Raw genomic sequence first — 24,697 nt, forward strand, 5'->3', positions numbered from 1 at the left:
TACCTGAAGGACCTAAGAGGCCACTGAGAACAATGAAATATGTACTGCTCTAGATTTACTGTAGCTGGATTTTAGTATAGCATTTGCTATAGGGTTTCTGCCTTACAAACTTAATTCAAATTGGCTTGGATATGAGCAGAGTTACATGGACAATAAATTGGCTGAAAAAATCTGTAAACAAACAGTATTGATAAATGCTACCGTATTGGAAGTTGGAAAACCATACAGCATAGTGATATAGAGATTAATGTTCAGTAGAGCCTCTTAATTTTCATCTATGTTCAGGCGATGGGCAGTAAGTACCTTTTTTTTTATATACATATATAAGAAATATATGTACTCACACACACACACAGAATGACAAACTGGGAGATCTTGTAAATTCTAGTGAAGAGAGAGAAATGCTATGAGGGGATCCAAAGTCTGAAAACAGATGGTACATCTTAGGAAACAGGAAGCTAATGTCAAATATTCACCGGTAAGAAATCTAGAATACTTTGCTTTCTGGACCTCTGTAAGTCAGTGAACGCTACCTTAGAAACAAATTTTCAATGCTGTATGCTAGCAAGAAGTGCAACACAATCTGGAGGGATGCACGTACTGAGGTGATACACAACACAGCAAAGCAGAGAAGACTGGCCAAGATGTTCCTGGAATATTACATTCAGTTCTGTGCTCCTCAGTATCTAACACTGACAAATTAGTAGTAATTCAGAGAGGAGAAAAAACCTGCTGCCTAATGGTAGTAATATCTAGGCCACAATTCCACTGAAGTCAATGACAGGCACCTACATACCTTTGAGGATCAGGCCCTCAATCTTATGTAGAAGGATTTGCTTATGAAGAAAGATTAAAAGGTCTAAATATGAACAGCTCAGCTAAGCTCTGACTAAAGGGAGACGTGATAACTGCCTATAAATATTTGAAGGGTATAAACATTAAGAAGGGTGATGAATTATTTAGATTGGTACAAGGGATATAACGAGGAGTAATGGGATGAAATTAAGAAAGTGAAAATTTAGGCTGCTCCCTGACAGCGAGGTATATTTCATCTGTGAAATAATTTACACTGAACATCATGAAAAACTTCTTCAATGTGAGATGTATTAACCTGTTATAGTCTCCCAACAGTAATGGCAGAAGTCCCATCTTCTGGGGGCTGCTAAAATTAAATGAAACAAAGTATGAGAAAATGAATAGAGGATTATCTTGCATTGGCTGGGAGACACTCTGGATGACCTAACTAATAAATCTATTCCCCTACTCCAACTTCTGATTCTCCTGTTAGCTTTTCTATCCAAGAATACTGCAGCATTTCTTTGTAACCAGGTAAGAGAGATACCAGTCTTGGGAAGTGGATACGATTTGCTTAAGAAGGAAGGCATCGTACTCACCTTTAATTACAGCTGTTATCCAGCAAGTACAAGGTAGAAGAGTAAGTGTCCTGAGAGGAGCACACCAGCATTTGCAATCAGCATTCGGACTGATTTACAACTAAGACAGTAGTGGGGGGTGGGAAAGAAGGACTTACTAGAAAATGAACTTGTACATTACAGAAATACCATTTAGGAGGCAATCTTATTCCTCTAAAGTTGGCATGCAAAATTTCACAATTTCATCTGCTGACTGGTGTCTGTTCAAGCATGACATGCCATAAGTGAAACCCGTCTTGTTAGAGCATGACCTTCTCCATTCACAAAATAATGCAGTGTTGTGGAAAAGAGGGAGTGCACTACCCCAAGGAATTTCATTGCAACTGCAGAAAAACAGCTTCAAAATCTAAATACAGATTTCTTGCATCTCTGCTAGCAGTCTCAGCTAATAGTGCAGCTTGCAAAATTCCCATTTCTGCTCTCTCCATGATGGATTTGCCATCAGGGCATCACTATTTGTTAAATCAAACTTTGGAAGGAATTCAGCAAATAGGCTCTCAGGTAGACAGTAATTTAATATTAGGCTGTTTAAAAAAAGCAACAATACAAGAAGGCTGAATATCCAGCAACACATGGGGGAAAAGATATAAGGTGATTCTGGGTGGAGAGAGATGGGAAGAATATTCAGCTATTTGAATCCCATGGTAGAAGAATAATGGTTCCACTTTTAAATAATTCCATTACTTTTTATAGTCAATTAAAATGGAAGGCAGTAATATTTAGCATATCTCAAGAATTCATCTCTAAGAAATGGATCCTGAAGATTTTAGTATTCTTCATAGGCTTGATCTTGCACTACACAAGATAGGGAACCAAGCAGATGCATATCTCCCATCAAAACAAACATTTAGGTTAGCTCTCTGCCATACAAAAAGTGATATCTAACTCCTATTTTTACATGTGTGTATTTGCGCGTGAACTCATTCTTAATTTCTTCTCTAAATGCAGCATTTTTAAGACAACAAAGAAGCTTTGAAGACTAGCATGAACTTCTAAGAACTTTTTCTCATATTAGAGACCAGCAGCAGACCTCAAATGAACGAAACCCCATGCTGGAACACTGCTAACTCAGACTGTCACTACTAAGTCATAAATGTGCCTTTCTCTAGCAAACCAAGTGTTGACCAGGTTAAATAATTTCCATTTTATGATATCTGACAAACACAAAACAGTGGTACAGTTTAAGGACAATACCCAGTACTCCAACCTAATTAATCCTGACTGGTCCACTAGCAGCAGTTTGCCTTTCACTTGTACCCTTAGGTCAGGTAGCCAAATTTTTTGTACTTTCAGTCTTACTCTAAAAAGCTTGTGGACCAAAGCCGATTTTTAAATACAGATTTTTCTTTCATAGAATTGTAGGTAAGCATGATGAGTCAGGCACAACAGAAATTAACTCAGTAACGTTTAGTTAAGATTACACATTGCAGGAAGAAGAGCAAACAAATCTACTGAGAGTTGTCTCCTTATAATGGGTGCACTTAGGGTAGTTTTTGTTCATTCTACAGTAATAGCGTCTATCTAGTGCTCTGACACAGTATTTTTGTAGTCAGCTACATATGCATTTAAATATCAGAATCAACTACACTTGTATGAACAAATCTTGACCTGATTCATATTTATGCAGTTCCATGGAAGTCAATGAGCCAAATTCCACTCTCAGTTGTACCAGCGTTAATCCAGAGGACTTAATTGGTCTCAGTGGCTTTGCTCCAGAGCATGGAATATGCCTTAATGTAACTTCGTAGCATATAAATAAGGAAGGGACATTTCTCCTGCAGTAAACAGTGAAACAGACACTTCAGATCAATTTTATGACACTTTTGCAGGTTTACTTTCTGACTCCAAAATTTGAGATACAGTTAATAACAATGCTCAGCAGACTTTCTTGATTTTTCAACCTGCATTTTGTATTAAAAACCACACAAAACGACCACCATCACCTTGCAGGCCAGACCAGTAGAACAGCTAATGTTTTATTCCAAGCGTAGATGAGAGAAAGTAGGGCTGGAAGGGACCTCAAGATACCATCCAATCCACCCCCTGCTCCAAGACAGAGTCTACTGTGTACTAATCAGTCCTGACAGATGTCTAACACAAGCTAAGAAACATCTGATATTGAAATTATACAACCTTGTTATATAAAATCCCTTTCAGTGTTTAACTGTCCTTCCTGCTAGAAATCACTTAAGCCCAAATCCATAAAAGGATTCGGTATTTAGAAGTTGGACTAAAGTGGGATTTACAAGTCCAGAACTGAGATCCTCAGACCACCTGCCTAGCTGTCACCAACTTTAGAGGTACATCCCTTTTCCACATCAAAGTTCCCCAGACATCCAAGACTTGCATTTGTTTATACACAGGAGGATCCCACTGTTGACAAGGCTGAGTGACTCAGCATCTGCTTCATGCTTGCACCATGCTGGAGTCAATCAACAGGGAAGGCAGATGGAGGACGGAGGGACTCAGTCTAGAACACCTGGTCTTGGTAACACCATCATATTGACTTTGCAAACTTACAGCACCAGCTGCCACCTTTCTTCAAAATGAAAAGGATAGAAGAGGAAGGAGGAAGAAGAGGCACAGCACTCAGGCATGTCCTTTCTTTCTACTTCAATCAATAGCTGAAGCACTTCAAATCATGGTTTTGGAGACACATCTGCCATTTCCTTCTTCTAATTAAAAAAGCACTCACCCACTAAGGTAGTGAATCCCAATGCTTCTTTGTCTACTTCCACTTAACAGACTGGACAATGAGCATAATCAGTTACCTAAAACCCAGTACCTGCAGCTAATTTTAGAATCATTGATAAAAAGACCTTTTGAGGGACCATTATAGAGGCTTTGTGAGTCACAAGGGGCCTAGAAACTGCCCTTCGGACCCTGGTCTTGGGAAGCATCTCACCTTTGTGACCTGCAACGATGTGCATGGAACAGGGTGGTGACTCTTTGAAAGAAAGAGCACTTAGAGAGAAGAGCTCTTCTCTGGACCACAGAATCTGAAGATATTGTCAGCAAATTACAATGACCCAGAATAATTTACAGTCCAGGGATTAAGACTCTCGTAAGAGAGCAGGTCATGAGTTCAAGACCCCAAGGCACATCATGACTCTACACTTGCCCCTTCCCCACCCATACTGATGAGAGATCTTGTCTTCAAGCACAAAGCGAAGGGCCCCACATTCCTTTCAGCCTCTGTGGGTGGGCTCTTTTGTTGGTTTTCTTTCTTGAAAGGAGTGACTTTTGCGCTATTATGTTTTCATTTTTCTTTTAAAGGGCATAGGCACTTACTATCAGGACCCATTCTAGACAGTGAATTCCAAACAGGATAAAGAAGTTCCCTGAAAGCAAGAGATGGCAACTTGAATATTTCCTCCACGTCCCAGAGTTGTATAAAACACGTTGTCTCCAGTGTATAGCCTCTAGCCAATCCATGTTGGCAGATTTGAGGCAGCTTGGTGATAACAGGTTGATCCTGAGACTAATGCTCAAACCAGTCTGGAGATTAGTGGGTTTTGTCAGTCCCTATTTCTGAGATAACTAGCCTTCCCAATTGTTGCATGTCAGGTCTCTTGGTAAGGCTATAGATTCCCCTGCAGCCACCAAACACCTAAAACTTTGATGTTACAACACATAGAGCTGTAGCAGATTTCTGATTCTGTGCATTAGCCCAGTCTGTGTCCTGTATGCTATAATGTAATGAAAGTTTCAGAAAGAAAACCTGACCAAGAAAAACTCCGGACTCCTTAATTATTAATGAAGATTAATCAGCAGATTGATTTCAGAACCAAAATGCTAATATTTTAAAAAAATACATTGCTCCAGAAACTTGTGACTTGAGTACCTTTGTGTATAGAGACCATGCCTAGCAGCTCACACTAGGTGTTATTGGGAATGTTTCAACACAGAGCACTGATTTCAGCCATAGATCCACTATTAGAATTAAAGACCTAAGCACCATGTGAAGAATAAGCACTATAAACAGAAAATTCACAACAGGTTCATAATAGGCACTTCCACAAAATGTTATGGAGCCTTATCCCACCCACAGATGACACATTTATAATCACTATATACAGATAACTGCAGGTTTCACAGAGAGTCCACTGTGTGTGCTCTTTTCAGGTTCAGCTTCCTAGAAAGTTTTAGTTTCACTCACAAATAAAACCATGCCCTCCTCCTGTTTTTTAGAGGCCATAGAGATTAGGGGGAAAAAAAAAGTGTTTATCTTAAATATATATCTGCTAATTTCAGGCTCTGTAACTTTTCCCCCAGCGTTATTAAATATCAGATATGAGTAGCTTGCTTCAACTAGATATCAAGCTTTACATCAATGCAAAAATATATTTTCCTTTTTACTCTTTTTGTTAATAATATTATATGTGACTTTTCTATATCAGTTCATTACTAACTGTGCAAAGTCAACACTGGATTAGTCCAGACAGTAAAAAGTACTAAAGTAACCAAACTAAATATTTCTCTAGTTTCCCACCTGTTCTATGGAAAATTATCAGTCTAGCAAAGGGGGAGGGGGGGGGGAGGGGAAGAAAAGAAAAAAGTCTTTGCCATGTTGCTACAATGCAATAAAAATAGGATCAGTGCCTAAAGCTCACAGGCAACCTTAGTTTAAAAAAAAAAAAAACCCTAAAATAATAAGCTTTTTGTTGCAGCTGAAACTTGAGTGAGTCAGTGGGCAGCAAGCTGATCCATGTGTCTTGAGACACCAGAAAGCATTTCCTTCCTTCTTATTCATTTTTTCTTAAGTAACAGCTATGCACCAACTTGGGAGAATCACTACAGCAACTAAGAAAGAAAATAAACTGAAAAAATCCCTGCCCACTGCAAAAGGCAATGACTGGTTGGGTGCCTGTCGTCTGCCCAGCGCTGTGCTGGGCTCAGGCTCAGCTAAGGAAGTAAAAAATAAATTCAGCTTCCCCATCCATAAACTTCTGTCAATTCACAAAAAAAAAAACATCCTTGTTCTCTCACAAAGCTTTTAAGGTGAGGCACTGAGAGATTTTGGACTCTCCCAAATCCCTACAGGAAGAGAGACAGCAGCGAAACACTCTCTTATACCTGCCCAACACTGGCAGCAGCTGAAGGGGTGGAAGAGCAGCCAGCAATAAAGACAAATCCTAGAGATGCACCTGACCCAGGGAAGTGCCTCATCCCTGGGCAAAACAAAGCTGTGAGCAAAACGCTGATCCCACGGCAGAGGGAGTTGCAGCAGCCTGGCCTCAGCTCTATCCTGGGCTCATGGAGGGAATTTACTCAGCTCAATGGCCCCGGCTTTGCACTCTTTCCTCACCTCTGTGGAAAATAAAAGCAATCGCTAATTACCTGCAAAAGATAGAGTGAGACACAAGAGTTGAAAACTACCTTTTAAACACAGACTTAAAGGAAAGGGCAAGCTATTAGCAACACAGTTTGAAGACCCATGTAGCAAATTAGATGATTACACATCTTTCCTGGACAATTGCTCCCAATTTCTGCGGAGTCTAAGTTTGCCAATTAAAAACAAACCCACAAAAAAACCCTTTCTACCTTCATCATTGGCAAGAAAACCATCTTGGCAGGAAAACAAAGCATTCCTGTTTTCCAGCATTTCTGGCAGGGAAGTTCCAGGACTTCTGCTGCTGTTCAGAGGTTTCTCAAACCACCAAGCAGAGAGTGCTCAGGGTTTACCACTTGTTGGGGGTTTACCACTTGCTGCCAGTGTTTTCCATAACACCAAAGAGCAAGGAAACCAACAGGGTTCAAACCAGGCTGGCACTGTGGCTTGAGGAACCTCCCTGCTGAGCAGGAGCAAGGAGCACCAAGCACGTGCAGGAACAGAGAGACACCTGTAAAAACGGGGAAGAGGTAAAGCTGCAGCTGGCCCCATCACATTAGAGCACAAGCTGACAACTACTTGCAGCTACCCTCTCAGCAGTAGATGGCTTTGAAGCAGATGGGTACAGAGACAGGAAAATACCCTGTGTGTATAAACCAATATAGGGAATTTGGGGATGATTTCACCCACTCAAGGCAGGAGCATAATGTGTAGCATCAAAAAGCTCATCACCATCATAAAGACCTCACTGCCCTTCTTTCCCAGAAGACTGTAGTAAAAACAGTGATTTTTCATCTAAACACAGCTTTTGATTAGTGCCAACATCATTATTTCCTAATGGTTCACAACTATGAAATATGTGGCATCTTTCCAAGACACGCACATGAGAGTTAAGAGTCACTGGTTTTACAGAGGGAAGGAGAATTTGAGAAAAGTGCAGAAAGGAAGAATATAAAATGCATAAGAGGGGAGAGCAAACATGACATGAGGGGGAGAGAGAAAAGAGTACAGAGGGTCAAGTTTGGGTGGGGAAGAGGAAACAGGTCTAGAAGATAATTATGGTAAAGGTGAGGGAGTACTATTAGGATCAGGAAATCCGTAAATGTACTTACCGGAAAAAGAATAAAGAAAATGCAGTCATGCCAAGAAAATTAAGTCTTTAAAAAGCAACTGAGAATGAGGGGCCTGCCAAGCTACATTCATCAAATATTAGACACATTCCACCAGTATTTGTCAAATTTATTCAACAAATACTATTTGCTGTCATAGCTGGCCAAGTACTCTCCAGCAAACGTATTGTTCAACAAATACCAAGCAAATTAATTCAATAATCTATCCAGCTACTATTTTTCTATTTATATCACCCATTCCAAAACTAAGCTGCACTGTTGTTAAATTTGTTAACTGGAATGAGTCCTATCTGTAGTAAGGAGAGTTTAACCCTTCATAGCTAATGCACATATGCGTCCTATCTATAGGAATAAGAACAAGAGGCTGGCAGCACTACAATTAACTACCATACTCAACAAACAGTATATAACCTGTTTCTAGTTTCTTTGTTATGCAGGCATAGGTAATTTTCCTCTAGTGTAATAGGACTAGTCTTTTGCCTAGTAAGTGTCAACTTTTGACACCCAGATTACCATAATTAGACTCCTTTGGTGCTAAATGCAAAGTTGCAGTTACCAGCAGGTAATTTACCTCTCATCTGTTTAAATACACCTGTGCTTTGTAAGATTAGCCTTGGCCCTGTTATTGGAAGGGCATGTGATGAGGTAATTTTCACCTCAGTATGTATTCAAATCAATTTTCAGTACTGTAAAAAGGCAACATCTTTTCTCCCTCATATTATGTTTTTCATCCCAAAATATATTACAAAAGAAGTACTATTTTAGAAACTGAAAAGAGACATTAAAATGAAGCTTAGATACAAACTAAACTATCAAATATTAGGAAAACATCACATTTAATGCTGTACAGGTGACCTTAATTTAGACCCTTGGTACACGTGTTACAATACAATCTTTAACAACGCAATTGCATAAGAAGTTTCCACATAACCCTTCCTTCAATCAGTGCACAAGCTGGATGGTGCTCTGGGACTGAATTAGCTATTCAATATTTCTTTTTATCCTCATCATTCAACATGTACTCTCACCTTATTTACTGCGTAACATCCATACCCTGCTCTGAATACCTAATTATTCGTTTCCTCATGGGCTTTTCTGTGGCACTCATCACTACGGTATCTGATGTTTCACAAATATTAATGAATTTATCTTCCAACCCTGTGAGAAAAGCTAATAATACTTTCCTCACTTTGCAGTTGGAGAAAGGGGAACAAAGACCACAGGAATTGCCTGTAACCACATAGACAATTCGGGAGTAAAGACAAGTTTAGAGCTGCAGGTCCACGGACTCCCAAAGCCAGCCCTCGCTCTGCCAGACTACATCATCTTGCTGCCAGAGGACTCACAGACTCCACTTATCTCAGTCACGGCTGCCTGTGCTCAGCACCCACCCCGGGCAGGCACCCGTGGCTGTGGCCAGTCCGGGGAACATGCTGCCCAACTATCAGCTCCCGCAGCCCTTCCCACATCTCTGAGTGCCTCACTTAAAAGCATCAGCCTGACTCCAGCTTTCTTATTTTGTGTGTTAGACGGAATTACGGTCCAAAACTACTGAGACAAAAACTGGGAAAGCAATCTATCACGGGGAAAGCAGTAATAAATCTCAGGAGCCTTCCATTTGTGATACAGGTTCACCGAAATGTCTCATTCTGGATCCAGATCCTTGATGCCTCCTACTTCCCATAATGAAAGTCACAATGCTAATTCTCCACCTGCTGCCTGGCAGAATTAGAAATGGATTCCCATAGCTTCTTCACAACTGGCACCTCCAGACAAATACAGCTGGGGGCAAGGAGAAAGCGCACAAACATATATTTGGGGAACTGAGGTGGTGGGTTGGAAATGTCTCAATTTACACGTGCAAATTGAGAGTTGAAGTTATCTTCATGGTTAGTTTTGTCTTTTTTTTAAACAGAAAGCTGCTTTTAGAAAAACAAAGCAAAAAAAAAGCAAGTATTACACAAGCTCCCAATGATCAACCCAATGTCATAGGCCACTTCTATATTTTTAAAGATTTTTTCGCCTCAGAATGCTATTATAAGTCCTATTGAACATGTCTATGTATGCAAAAGCAGAGATGTCCATGCACATTTAACCCTAACTTTGAGCAGTTCACATTAATTTTAAACTTTACAGGACAGATTCTCAACGTAAAAGTCTTCTGCCTTCCCTACTTTAGCATCATGAAGTAAAAACAAAGTGAGTTTAACTCTCCAGGTGAGGTCTTTGAAGTTGCAAAAAGCATTTATCTGTCACTCAGAGAGTGTTTATTTTTCAGGGGAAAAAAGGCGAGAAAGCTGTGGTATATATTGACTCTTGTGACCTTGCCAGCTACCAAGGTGACTTTTCACAGAGCACAATTTGTCCAAATGAAAAATAATGTAGTCCTGACCACCTCAAATGGATCCCAATGACTCGAACACCCTAAAAGGACTAAAAAGACTGTCTTGCACCAAGCACGCACACACACTCCTGCACACTCAGAGACCATACATGCGTTTCATAAAGGCAATGCATTAAACGTGGTAACAATCACTGGGGAAACAAACAAACCCAACATACAGAGCTAAAGCTACGGATTCTTTCTCTAGCAAAAGCCTAGCTGATTTCTACACTCTCAAGTTTACTGACTCACACAGGGGAGAATGAAATCTTGAGAATTAGCTCCTCTGATAAACAGCTCAGCTTTCCATCAATCTGACATGAAGTGCAATCTCTGCTCTAAAAACCCAAAATGCTCTGTGACGGAGAGAGAGGAGGAGGAGATGCATCACCCAAGGAGTGATGGCTGGAGACATTTTTCTAGCAGAGACCCATAGAAGGTATTATGTCTTCACAGGGTGCTGAAAAACGTTGCTTTCAGGAACCATACAGAGGCTTCCACAGCATTTTTTCTCTCCCCCAGGGAAACTCTGCATGTGCATAACCATGTACTTTCCTTGTACAGGCATGTCCATGAGGAGCACTGCTGGCATTGCTAATGGGTCTCCTTCCCCTCTGTGCCCTAACAGACACATTTTAGCTGCCCTCCCACAGTAGCACAGGTGGGAGGGTCACTTGATAGCTGTCTGAATCAGCACTCAGCACCCCAGGCAGCAGAGCCAAATTATGCTCAGAAGCACACATGAACTGCAGGAGAAGTCCTGCGGCAGCAGAGTTGGGCTTCAAAACTGGATCAAAGCACACGACTGGCAGCAACAAAACTTTCTGCAGGTTCAGCAGGCACCGGATAAGACTTGCAGCATTTTCTCCCTCCCGTTCACCCAGAGAATCCCAAGGCCTGACCTTAGGGTCCTGGAACCCCTTAACTTGCAGCTGTAGGGTTTTTTACAGTAGTGTCAGCTATGAAGTTTTAGAGACCTAAATCTTTTTCCTCTAGGAATATGTTTTCTACCTAAACATCTTGGGTAATTAAAGTGCTTTTTTTCCCCAGTGAAGTATTAAATTTCTCTCTCGTTTCCCCACTCATTGTCACCTACTAGATTTAATGTATTTCCAGGTCAGTTCTCATATAGCTCTAACACTTTCTACTCCACTTGCTTAGGAAATTCAGCAAATACTACTCAGCCAGCTTGCTCATGCTGCTTTATAGCTTGCTGTGGTCATTCATTCTCAGCTGAACTGTGCATTCAAGATAAACACAAGGTAGGTGCTTTGCTTTAAAGCCCAGAATCACTCACAAAAATCCACTGGACCTGCTAGACTGTCCTTTCAAATCAAGTACTCTGCAGCAGAGCTCCACCAACAGCACTCCATCCTCCTCTAGTCCCATTTCCAGGGAGGCAGACACTGCTCTAGGTCCAGGAATTTTTTTTTTTTATTAAGACAAAACAATCTCATTTATATGACAACACTTTGTTTGAAATATGCCCTCCGGTTGCCAAATACATAGCTAGCCCCTCACCCATCCACTCCACCATCCTCACTCTCCCAGATGATGAAGTGCAGGGCACCTCGGGCTTCTCTCCTCTTCCACGAGGAGGGTCCTAGCAGCTCCCATGTCCTTCCCTGCTATCTTGAGGCAGGGAATTCAGTCTCCCTTCCCCCCCCATCAGAAGCAAGATGCCAAGTAGGCAACCTCCTTTCAACTTTCCCACCGCTACATACACAAACAAAAAAAAAAATTACTTGTTAACCATGTTTTTGTATAGGGTGGAAAAAACAATATCAGTTACAGACGACCCAAGCACATCAACGATCAGATTTCATTATACTGAAATGCCATATCAGCTCGTTAGTTGGGATTTTATTTTGCTTTTTCTCACAGAACAGACAAAAATTTTGCTAGCAATTGCCCATGTTAAAATGTTAGAATTTTTTTTCCTTTCAGCAAACAGACAAGTATTCCTCTCCTTGGAAAGTTTCTAATTAAAAGTTAGGTTTCTCTCTCTTTCCCTTTTGAAAGTACCATAAAATATAAATAACTGACTAGTCCTTCACCATCTCTAATGCACAAAACCTAATATACTTTCTCCAGTTTTTCCAATTTTGCTGTCAGAGGGACTTTTTATATTTGGGTTGTGAGGACACAGGCTGCTCCAGAAATCTGATGAAACCCCAAGACTGAAAATGTTGTGTCCCTTACCTACAGGAAGTACATTATGAAGGCAGCTGCAATGCAATCAAAGTCACTACGCAGTGTGGGCTCCTTCAAATGACTTTCCCCATGATATGGTGCAGTTTCTTTGAGCACAAGGTAATGCAGTGTTCATGCTAGCTTAGTCCTGGGCCTCTCTGAAGCAGATACTGTCAATCATTTCAGACTGTGTTGAATTGAATGTAACATTTTCAATATGGTGTTTACAGTTTTCCAGTAAAGGTAAAGCTGAGACGACCAATGCATTTTACTGAGTAGTACATCAGATTCCCCTTGAACTATGCTATGGATACAAAAGAGGTGGCTAACTGCACTCATTAAGAATCCGTTTCTGTATTGTACTAAGCATTCTGTCACCAGGGAGTATAATTAAAGGGCTCAGCCCTTTATTTTAAAAAGGAAAAAAAAAAGAAAAAAAAGAAATTGAAAGAAAAGAAAAGGTACAGCATCATCAGGGTCTGCATCCTGAAATTACTGCTGTTGCCACCATGAGAAATCTTACCAGCACATGCTGGAATGAGGTTGTTGCCTACAGCAGGCCGTCTCTCAGCCCTACACCATCCCTGTATCAGAGCGAATTTGTAGGGGTAGGTAAATGAGCTACAGCCTTTAACTCTAGACTCAAACCAAGAAGCAGCAATTAGGTGTAAACGTGTATTGACAGAAATGACCAGTCAGCAGATGTTCAGTGAGGAAAAGCACTCATAACTGCAGTTGGCTTATCTTACACTTCCTCACTGTGCAACACCAAACTGGCAGTCCCACGAGAACCATCTTGCTCAGAGGATTTCGGCACCTCCACATCTGGCAGTGATCAGAATAACGAGCAGCGCAGGCAGAGGGACCTTGGGCGTCACACCCCCTTCAGTTATTCAGCCTCCTCAGGACTCCTCACATCCATGCATGCCCCCACAGCCTGCTTCCAAGCCTTTTTCCTGACACTGCGCTGAAGGGATGCTCCATACTGCCCTGCCTGTCTCCTCTGGGCTCGCGTCTGAGGCATTGACTTTCCCCCATATCCTCCATTACCCCTCGATGATAAGAGGTGGGTTTGCACTCACCTCCCTCCTACCAGCACCCCTAAACTCCCTGCCCACACACCCTTCTTCAGCACTCTTCACACTCTGACTTGTGAATGTTTCCCTATGCACCTTGACAGGGGATCCACAAACTCTTTTTAACCAAAGTCAAGGACTTGGAACCCACCATTTGGGGCAAAGGAGATTCCCTTTCCCTCTATATTAATCCCCCACTCCCTTCCTCCTCATGCTGTCCTTCCCCTGCCACCCTGCCAAGCCTGTCCATCTAGCAAGTTCTCCCCACCCACAGCCTCCACACTAGGCCTCCCCTCTTACTCTTCTTGCTCTGGGGAGAAGTTGTTCAAAAAATCCTGACGTGTGACAAAATAGTGACTTTGTTGAATTGGGGGGACTTACACTCAACACATTTTATATGGTCCTTAAAATCATATTAAGAATTATTTGTAGAGCAGTTACAACAGCTATAATAGTTGCACATTGTCAACCCTCAGATCCCCATCAGAGATGGGACCTAAAGCCTTGATTTGGCAAGTATCACTACTTTCATTTAACAGATGGCAAAACTTAAGTTACAAATCGCCTGAATTTGAGTGGTTTTTAAAGAGACAGAAAAAAGACAAACCAGATTTCTTTTTTAATCCAGTTATGTTTTTTACTTTCCCTTCTTATAAGCAGCAGTTTGTTCCTAAGATAAAAGAAGTGAACTCTGTCACGGAAGGGAACGTACTACTACCAGAAAAATCTGAGAAAGAGTTGCAGTTCCCACTGTGTCTGCTCCTGCCCCATCAGCAGCTGGAGACCAGATGTCCCCTGCCTTCAGATGCACTCCTTACTTTGCTTTAGGTAAAAGTCAGGTTATCTCAACTTCCCAGTCTAAAACATTTCAAGCTAACTAACTGATCAATTGTTTTACTTGAAACTGTCCTTAAACTCAAACTGCCCTGCCATAGCTGGTAGTAAAGCCCTCTTACACCATCCCCACTAGGTGATCCTAGAAGAAAAAAGCCTTCTATGGTCAAAGACTCCAAGCCATCTTTTTGGCACTGCCCTTTTTCTACGCTGAGCAGCCTTTGGTTTTATTTTTGTTTTTAGTGGAGGTGACAGCCACCTAGCACCAACCTTTGAGGTGACCTGATCTTGAATTCACTCTAAAGGTTTTTACCTCTACTCTGTCTGCCCCCCTTTCTTCTCTCCTCTTCATGACAAGGTTTTTTAGGGGGGCAACGGCACAATTGTCCTGACAATACATTGGTTCCCAACAATGGGAAGCTGCAACAACCTCTGACTCTTCTCTCGAAGATCTGCTGTTTGTACACTTCGCTCTTCTATTCAGCCCATTGACTTACCTCCCTTATCTTCAATCTATAATTAGCAGAGATTAAGGGATCTGATTTTTTAGAAAAGGAAATAAACAAAAGGGATCAGGGATGAGTTGAAGGGTAGGCAAAAAAAAGTAAAGAATTGGCACAGTCTCCTTCTTGAGAAGGTCATCCCGAGGAGGAGAAAGAGCAAAATCAATGAATTTTGGCTCATCAGTGATGGGAGTCAATCCATCAGGCAAACCGATGGCAGTCAGTCAGACTCTCACAGGCACCAGCTATCCCTGCCAGCAAAATGTCACATTTCTGAATTCATTTCCATAGCAAGATAGCACTCCCCTGGGGCAATGTTTAACAGTTTCACAGCTGTGAGAGCACCCTACTGAACAGGGAAAGAAGAGACAGCTCTTCTTCCCCACCAGCTGAGGTAACTTGAATTTCAAAGGAATGGAGATAAGGACCACATCTAGAGACAACTTTTTCCAGCATTTGCTTTCTTTAAGCCAGGGTGCCTAAATCAAGATTCACTAAAGGAATACCTTGATTTCCCATTTTTGTGTCACTAACCAGAGCAAAATGTTGCACCTGTATCTCTCTCACCTCAGAGTTTAACTTCCTCAGCTGCATCAAATCTCTCATGGATGAAGGTGACAGCAGTGACCTCAACTAGCTATCTCAAAGTGAAAATTTAGCCCATATTCACTATAATTCTAACTGTCTTTGTTACAGCACAGTCTTGTCGTGATAGGGCTGATTCCCTTCAGTTTGTTCAGAGAGCACACTTTTAGTGATTGTGATTCATCGCTGAACATAGCGATGACAAACTTCCCTGAAGTTCTCTGCTCATCCACACCGGAACAAGCGCTTATCTTTCTGGCACAACAAGGGGAAGAACACTGTGTTCTTCTCTTCCCTTCTACCTTCCATCTATCACTGGAGTATCATCAGGGTCATTTTCAACACAAGACAGTGTCATCAGGATCTCCAGAAATGGCAAACTTCTAGCACAAAAATACTTTCAGGAACTTTATTTTAAATGTTTTTAAATCGACAGTGCAACAGGCTGGACTGAGATATAGGAGAGCAGATACTCCATTTGCACCCTGAACTTTAATTTTGTCCATTTAAGCATACGTTAGAGCATTAGAGACAGTTTGCAAGTTTAAGAAGATGTCAAGCTCAGGGCAGAAGGGCACAATCTTTTACTTACAACTTAGGAGGCACAAGTTGAAAATGAAATTCATACGAAAGTTTTGATTTAGCAGAGCACTTGACCCAAATTCTCAAAATATTTCACACTTCTCTACTTCTTTAAAGGTTTCTTTCCGCCATTTAGGTTCTTCTGACATCCTCAGAAATCATCATTTACCAGCTAACACCACAGGTTGTCTAGTTCCAGCAGCCCCCAAGTTCATAGGCATGAGTTAGTGAAAAAACACCAAAGGGATGGGGCAGTGATGCCAGCCAACTCCCAAGCGCAGGAGGTTATTGCCAGGGGAGGAAGATTTAAGTGAAGATACTTAGCACTAAATCTTTCAAAACAGGCACACACATTCCTCCTGTTGACTCTGCTGTAGGGTGTCCAAAAAGGGAAGGATGAATTGATGGAAGGGTAACACCCTAAATGGCTCCAGTTAGCTTTGTCTGGTGTTAGGTTTGACTGGTGTCGCACCTTGCTAGCAGTAGACATGCACAGTGACAGGCTGGCTGAAGTTTTGGCCCCAAAGTTCCTCAAGTAGGACTGACAGACTGGGGAGGGAAGCCCATCTGCACAAGAGCTCCAGGATCAACCAAAAACTCAGATACATCCAAAGTGTTCACACCCAGTGGTGTAACCACTCTGAAATGCAGGATCACACTACAAGGACACGTGCTCAGAGGTGAGTGGTTCACCATGAAACCTAATGATGAACCTTCAGATTCTTAATTTTTTACGTTATATATGTAGAAAGAGATTTAGATAGATAGTTATAACAAAATTCTCATTTCGTGGCAAGCTCTACCTTATCTCACCCAGTGTCCTCATTTCAGAAATTTGTATGAAAACATACAGACAGCTCATGGTTTTGCAAGCATTTTAATGCTTTGGTAAAAGCTCTTTGATGATAAATATTGTTAACTGCCTTCACAGAAGTAGATATGCAAACAAAATAATCACACTGTTTATAGTGTGAGGCAGTGTTTAACAGACTCTTCATCTTTAAATTTATATCGCTAATCTACTTATAATATACTTATATGCCATTTCAGGTTTTTTGTGGGTTTGGTTTTTTGGGGTTTTGGGGGGGTTTTTTGATTGTGCTTTTTTTTTTTAAAATCTTCTTTAAAATTAATATATATTAATTTGGAATTCACAGTCATGGTATGTATTAACCCAGTTGGTACTTTGTCTTAATTATACCACCATGATACAGAGCAGTTAAATATCCATATAATTTTATATTGTTGCCCTGAAGGCCCTTACTTGAAGTCAACCTTTTCTTTTCTTTTCTTATTTTTTAAGCAAGGCTTAATTTGTGAGTCTCTTAAGAAAGTAGGGAAAATTACTTCACCCTAGTTCCTTTATATTTTTTTCCCTACTTTTATTCTCACTTTTGAAGATTAATATAAATGAGTATAGAAAAGTGTCTCTCTAGTTAATTATGCTTTAGGGAACTTTATTCTCTCCTCCCTCCCCCAAATTCTATTTTAAGGCCCAGTCTCATTCTCTCATTCATTAAGAAACATTAGGAAACAGCCAAGTGTATCATACAGCAGCTGATTCTTCCTTTCCTGCATGTCCCCAGCTCACCCTCTTTGCATTGTATAACTCAAAGACAATTCAAGTTGAAATAGGTCCCTTTGAAAACAAAACTGAGGAGTACTTTTTTTTTTCCCCTTGGTTGCCAGGTAAAATTATATCACGATATCCACTATCTTTACCTTCTCACACAGAAAAAGTAAAAAAACCGACCCACATCTCCAGTGATAGTTTTCCCCGTGCTTCTCCCCTCTCATCAACCCTAGTCCAGAAATTACTGATTCTGAAGCAACAGTCCAGCCTGACACAGGTAACAGAGCCAAGCTCCAGTTTGCAAATAGACCCTTGGGCTCACAACGTTTTACACGCAGATTCAGGAGGGAGTCCCTAATCAGATAATATCATCAATCCCAAGCATTTAACAAATCAGAATTCACAGCCCTTTCTTCCTCTAGCACCTTCACAATCCTTGAGTGCTTGCAATCCTCCATCTTTGACAATAACACAGGTTTGGATGGGAAGAAACTCCCATCTTACCAGAAAGTACTTCTGTCACTCTGTATGAGAGTGCTCACAAAGTCAAAAGCAAAGAAACGACAAAGAATGTTAAAAGACCATTCTATGAGTCTATAATACCATACCATAGTAGGTCAAAAGAGTTTCTATCACAACACCACTGAAGAGCAGAGTTAAAGACAGGCAGCGAGGCAGTTGTTTCTGGCCATTGCTTCCTCATGTTGGAATACTTTGGGCCAGTTAATACTGTGGCCAGAAATCTCATCAACCAACAACAGCAGAGGCAGTGACAACTTTACACTTTTTTTACAGCACAGAGCCACAAAACAGTGCTGATGGCACAACCAGTGGATGAGTACAGCATGACATGGAGGCAGAAATAGGCAGAATAGCCAGAATTGCAGCCAGGTGCAGTAAGTTAGTCTTTGTTCTGTCTGCTAGCATAGCTGGGTGAAACATCTCTGTTGTCTGAGATAAGTTTTAAATAAAATAAGGTGTTTTTTAAAAAAGATTTATAGATTTCATGGTATTTTATGGTTTTAATTTGCAAATGCATTAATTGGTTTGAGGTTTTGAGCTTTTTTTCCACTTCACTCCTCTGTATTTTACCTCTAAAAAAAGGGTCAGAACTGAAGGGTCAGAAATCTAAGAATCTGAAATCTAACATTTTCTCTGACTAAAGGAAAACAGGTTTTGTTGTTGCTGTTGTTGTTTTTAGAAAACTATTATTTACCCAAGGAAGAGTATAAGCCCAAAAAAAAAAATCCACACCCAAAAAACCACAACAAAGGAGGGATTTTTTTTGTGTAAACACATCATTCTTTGTGACTAAGTATAAAAAAATTGGTTAGGCAATTGGCCAGGTGTGTCAGGAATAAAAATTTGCTCTGGATAATGGCTAATGCTGTTAATACAGCAATAAAGAGTTGTTTTCTCTGAGCACTGAGCCAGTAGAACAAAGCTGTCTTCAGAGTCATGAGCACATCCTGTCCATTTTCTCCACTACAGACTTTCTGCCTGCAACCCCTTTGTGCTCTCTCCACACTTCTTTAAAATTATTGTGGAAAACCAAAGAAACCACATACACACACATTTCCATGCTTGGCTTCACAGTCTTCTGTCAGTTTATAATAAAGTGGCATTTCTCTGTGATATTGGATGACATGAAAGACAGAAGGCCAATTTACTAAAACAAATAGTTCAGCAATTGATCTGCAGCAGCTGTTAAACTCCTAAGCCAGGAAGAACCTCGGTGAGTTATCAGCCCATCGAACGCTGCAGACGCAAGCCACTGCTTCCATCTGCAAAGCAGGACTGTCAAGGTAAGACACAGTGGCAAAGCTAAGTCAGTGGCAAAGCTCCCAGTGACCTCCTTCCAGGATCCAAAACAGAAACCTGAGCTCTCGAGACTCAGAGACAAAGCTGAAGAAGAGATAGGGACCCCCAAGTTCTCACAGGCATGAAGAGAGGAAGAGTGGTCACTACCAGAGGGAGGATATTGGACATTAGTCTCATCTGCTAAGTCAAACCCTACTAATCTTGGGCTCCAACTGTATCTCTGATCACAGGCAGAGCACTCTGCACAGTGACAGTTTCTAGCAGCAACAAGTGACTTCACAGCATCTGCACTGAAAGGAAGACTGTAGTTTAAAGGAAGATCTTGTCCATTTTTAAATTCTCAAGACCAGTGGGTTTTCATTCCTAAGATACTGACTACCCTGTTTAAAATAGAAAGGTTTTGGTTGCTTGGTTTTTTAATCAGCATAGCTAGATATCCATTTCTTAAAAAATTACACCTGCCCAGCCAAGACCTTAATTTTTAAAATAAAATTCTTCATAAGACGAATATTTTTGTATACCTATAGTAGAATTTAGCTTTCTTACGAGGTAGTTCAGCACTTCCTTTTTTCTTTAATGGGTTATTAAGCTCATTAACATTCCAAGTGACTATTTTAAAGTACTATTAGTCTACATTATGTGGTAGAATTAAGGAGAGGTCTATTAAAACCTAGGTTTACCTTATTTCCTTTAATTCTCTAAGGTGAACTCAAATACCAAGAAATAGAAGGCACTTGTATCAGACTGCTTCAGTGAAGCAAGGAAAGGGGGAGGAGGGAAGAAGCTTTAAAACTTTATTTCTAGACTTCTATGTATTTCTTCAACTTAGTCAACTCTGCAGAGGGAATACCCTCTTATTTTATTTCCCACCAGTGACAGTTACAATGAGTCATAGCACATGCCTACTCCAAGCCAGCACTTTTGTCTCTTGCCTACCATCATTTTCAGAGATTTATTCAATGCTACCTTAGTCTACCTGTTGCCCACGTAAAGAGGCAGAAACTCGTTACAATGAGTAATAATTTTAATATTGAGCAGAAGAAAAGAAATTAAAATGTTTAGACACAGCACAGAACTCTGCTACTATATTCTTTCAGCTAGCCATTCCCTTGCCATCCTAAATCTCCAAGAAGTAAATACAGCCCCAAATACTTTAGGAGCTGTACAAATTACACTAAGAGAGAGTTAAATCCTGGACAGTTTAAAAAAAAAAATTAGCAACTCACTGTATGTTGTAGAGGTACTCTCATTCTTCTGAGGATTTTTGAGTAGGACTTCAGCCACTAAGATATTAGGATCTTGCCCGTGTGAGGGCCACTTACAACTAAAGGGAAAACCCAGGTACCTTCAAATATCAAGATATTTACCCCCAGTAGAAGCGTCCAAGATGGATCACATGAATTACTCTCTGGAAACACTCCTTTCTCTTGGTTTACAGTAGAGACCTTCTAGCCAAGATGTCATTCTTTGGTCATCTAAAAGGTCATGACTGAGTTTCGGACTCATGGAAGCTATCTACTCTGTACTGGTTTAAATAACCCATCCTTCATCCTTCTGAGATATATAACATTGTTCAACTAAAAAATTATATTCTATTACAAACTTAATAAACGCTTTAATACAGCAGTTACCTGTCATATTTTATAGACCTTCTTAAGCAAGCCAATAGTAAATACCTACAGCTCAGCTCTGGGCCTCTCACCTGGATTACAAAGCCAGGATTGTTTTACTGCAGTGAGAGTTACGGTTTAGAAAATCAAGATCAATATTGTTGTTCTTCTGATTTTATAAAAAAAACATAATTCCATTAAAAACAAAAAGCTAGTAGTCTTTCTGATATTCTGCTAGATGTGTGCCTTTCATTCTTCATTTCAAAGAAAAACATATCTTCCTCCAAGTATCAGAGCAGACATAAGAATATTTTTCTCTTCGCATCCTTCGTTTCTCAAGTAAATCCTCAATTTACAGCTTATCCCCATGGAAGTGAGAGTGAGAAGCACAGGTGAGCATAGGAAGGAGTTTAGCCAGGAAACTAGAAAAGTTAGTCTCTGGATGGATATGGTTTCCATATGTTTATAAAACCATCCTCCCAGAAGGAGGATGTTTATACATCACACATGGGGAGCCCATTACTGTCACAGAGGGTACATGGGGGAATTCTCATGCTGGAATAGGGCCATCATTGTTTCCCACAATTTATTATCAAGAGCTTCAGGAAAGTGTTGAAATGAGCTCTCTTGGGTCCTGTTTCAACACAGTACTAAAATACATTAACTTAAGCTTTTGGATTGCTATATTTGGGCTTCTAGATCAGTATCAGGCTCTACTACAAATATTTGAAGTGATTTGCAATGAAAGCACCTTGCTTCTTTGTGACGCATGCTTTGAATCACATTATCTTCTTTAAATCTCTTCCAGAACTTAGCTTAGCAAATAGCATCAAAGATGGAGAAGCTGCAAAAGCCAGCATTAGAGCTCAAGGTGATCTGGCCAATGTGGATAAAGTGATCTGGAAACAGAGAATGTCATTCAGTGAAAACAAGTATTACCTAAAGGAGCATATGAGATGGGGAATGACTGTCTCCATGCATCAGCTCTCTAGGAAGGGATCTGAGGATTACAGCATGCCACAAGCTGAACTGGACAACACTCGTTCTATTCCTGAAAAAAGAATGCATTCAAGCTGGACTTGCGAATAGCAATACAGCCTGAAAAATAGAAAACCATCCTTTTGCTCAGTGCTAAGAAGGCTGCTTCCGTGTTTGGGTATCATCTTTTGAGACGGTGAAGACAGTTCACATGAGAAGCAAAAAAGGATTGATAAGCTGCAAAGCCTGCCCTCTAAGGAAAGTCCACAAGAGCTGGAGCTGCCCAGCATAAGGAAGAGAGGGCTGAAAGGTAATAGCTTTCAGGTAGATTAAAGATTGCTGCAAAGAAGAAAATAAATGATTTTCCAATTTCTGTTGTCAATGAACAGTAATAGTTTTGATCAACTTGAATCTCTCTTGCTGTCAAATTCAGGACAATCTTTCCAGCAGTTAGGAGAGGAAAACATTGCCTGGGGACATTGGCAGAACCACCACTGGAGGGGTTTTTGACAACAGGCCTGACAAACAAACATCATTAAAGAAGATTCAGGCATAGCTGATCTGCCTCAGGGGCAGAAGCATGAACTAGGAAGTTTTTCAAGGTCTTTTTAAGGTTGTCACCTTCTAAATACAAAACACATGAACATATAATGAGTAGAAACAGCTGCAATGCAGCAATTAATTTGCTAAGGTTGGTACCAGATCAACATCATCCATAGTTTGCAGCAAGCTGTTCAAAGCCCAGGCAAAACTGTACATTGTTAAAGCCCCTGCCACTGGCCCCAGTTTCCTCGGGCTAGCCCATGTACTGCCTGGGCCACGGCTGTTGAAGGTTCAGGGCGGACAGATATTAGAAAGATTTGCACTGGGGTCACACAGGCCCACATTTTCTGATCTTGGAGAGGCCTGTATGTAAGATAATAATTATTCATAACCCTCCAGGCACACTACGTGTATAAATCAGGCATAGGACACATACCATTACAAACACCACACAGGAACTAAGACAGGCTCTTCTGTTTTCCTGAAGCAATCTTATAAACCTGAGGAATGCAAAGGAACAAGTACTCTGGATGGGAGTTTAACAAATGAACAGAATCAAGCTTTCAAACTGTAAGTAGCATTGAAGGATTTCTTTGCCATTGATGCAGATCCCTAGTGGACAGTCTGCTGCCACTTTGAAAAGAATAAGCAACAATTATTAACTGATCATGGAATGCTGATCCTTTACTAGGTGGTTTCTTGTTTTTCATTTATCAGCATACATGGATTTGGAAGCAATGTGAAGCAAGAAGCTGTTCAGGACAGAGGAGGACAGGAGTGTCTCAGAAAGAAGGCTCATAGTCTCATGAGGGAAAGCTTGTCTGAGCTGTGTTTTTTTTTTTGTTTCAGGAAAGAGCACATACACTACTGAATTTCCTACTTTTGGGGAAAATGCAGGGGGCAGCACACCTTCTGAATCATGGGATCTCCCCCTCCCAGGTCAGTATGGTTTTCTAGTTCATGTGGGTCTGTTTGAAGAAGGAGTGGTTGACTGTCCAAGTTATCAAACACAAAGGACAGACATTAGGATCAGTGACTAACAGCCAGTGGTTAATAGCCACAGTCTTCAGCAAGATGATCAGCAAACTGAAAGGTGAATGGCTTCACCAAGAACAGTACAGCCATTCCCCCTAGGTCTTTCTCCCTCTGTCTCTCTTGCATGAGAAAGTAACACCTTGATGACAGGAGAAAGAATAGGATTTTCCAGATACTCCCCATAGGGAGTAAAAGTGAAGATATTAATTTAACACATGAACAAAACTTATAACTTCTGCTATCACTGACAGAGCAATGTGTCAAGTCAAAGAGTTAAAGAACAGCAACAGCAAAAACAAGCAAACAAAACAGCAGTCTTAAGTTCATCTCGTGCTATCCAACCTCCATTTTCAATCAGGAGCAACAAGTCCAGCTCATGTTACAACCATCTCTTCTCTTGTACACAATGGAGAAGAGAAAATACTAGGTCAGGAGCCCAAGACTGTGTCCTGGGGGCTCCACAAAAACAAGGTGCAAGACCTCACCTTTCACTGCAAAAACTCAAGATTAAAAAAAAGCCAACCAACCAAACAAACAAAACCCACCAAACCACCCACCATAATAAATAAAGAAAAAGGCAGAAAGAATTTAAAGCCAGGATTTTTGAGGCTGGAAATGTAAGTGCTACCCCTGCTCTCTGCTAACCTACATGTTTGCTTGAGTCAGATTGTAAGCATTGGCTCTCATCTGGGTTGAAATTCATGGCTAGCTCAAAGCGCTCCTGCTTAACACTAATGTTCAAAGGTGATACTTTGCACAGATTCATCCTTAATACTGCTGGTTGTTCATGCCATTTATCTGATGGTCCACATTTAATCTTTATCATTCTTTTTATTGAATAAATCAATTCTCATTAATATTTTTAATGGTTTTTAGTGGGTGTTAATGAAGTGTGGGAAGGTCCTTCAGGACCATAGTCATCTGTCACATTGGAAGTGACACTAAGTGACGTGATAAACAGTAGTATGTTAGGAGTTTCCAGGTTTTAGCTGTGAACATCATCATGGAACTAAGAAGTTCCTTCTCTGTGTGCAATGTGGAAAATAACCAAGCAAATTTAACAAAATGTATCAATAATACACACCA

This window comes from Calonectris borealis, chromosome 3 (assembly GCF_964195595.1).
Source record: "Calonectris borealis chromosome 3, bCalBor7.hap1.2, whole genome shotgun sequence".
Taxonomy (NCBI): domain Eukaryota; kingdom Metazoa; phylum Chordata; class Aves; order Procellariiformes; family Procellariidae; genus Calonectris; species Calonectris borealis.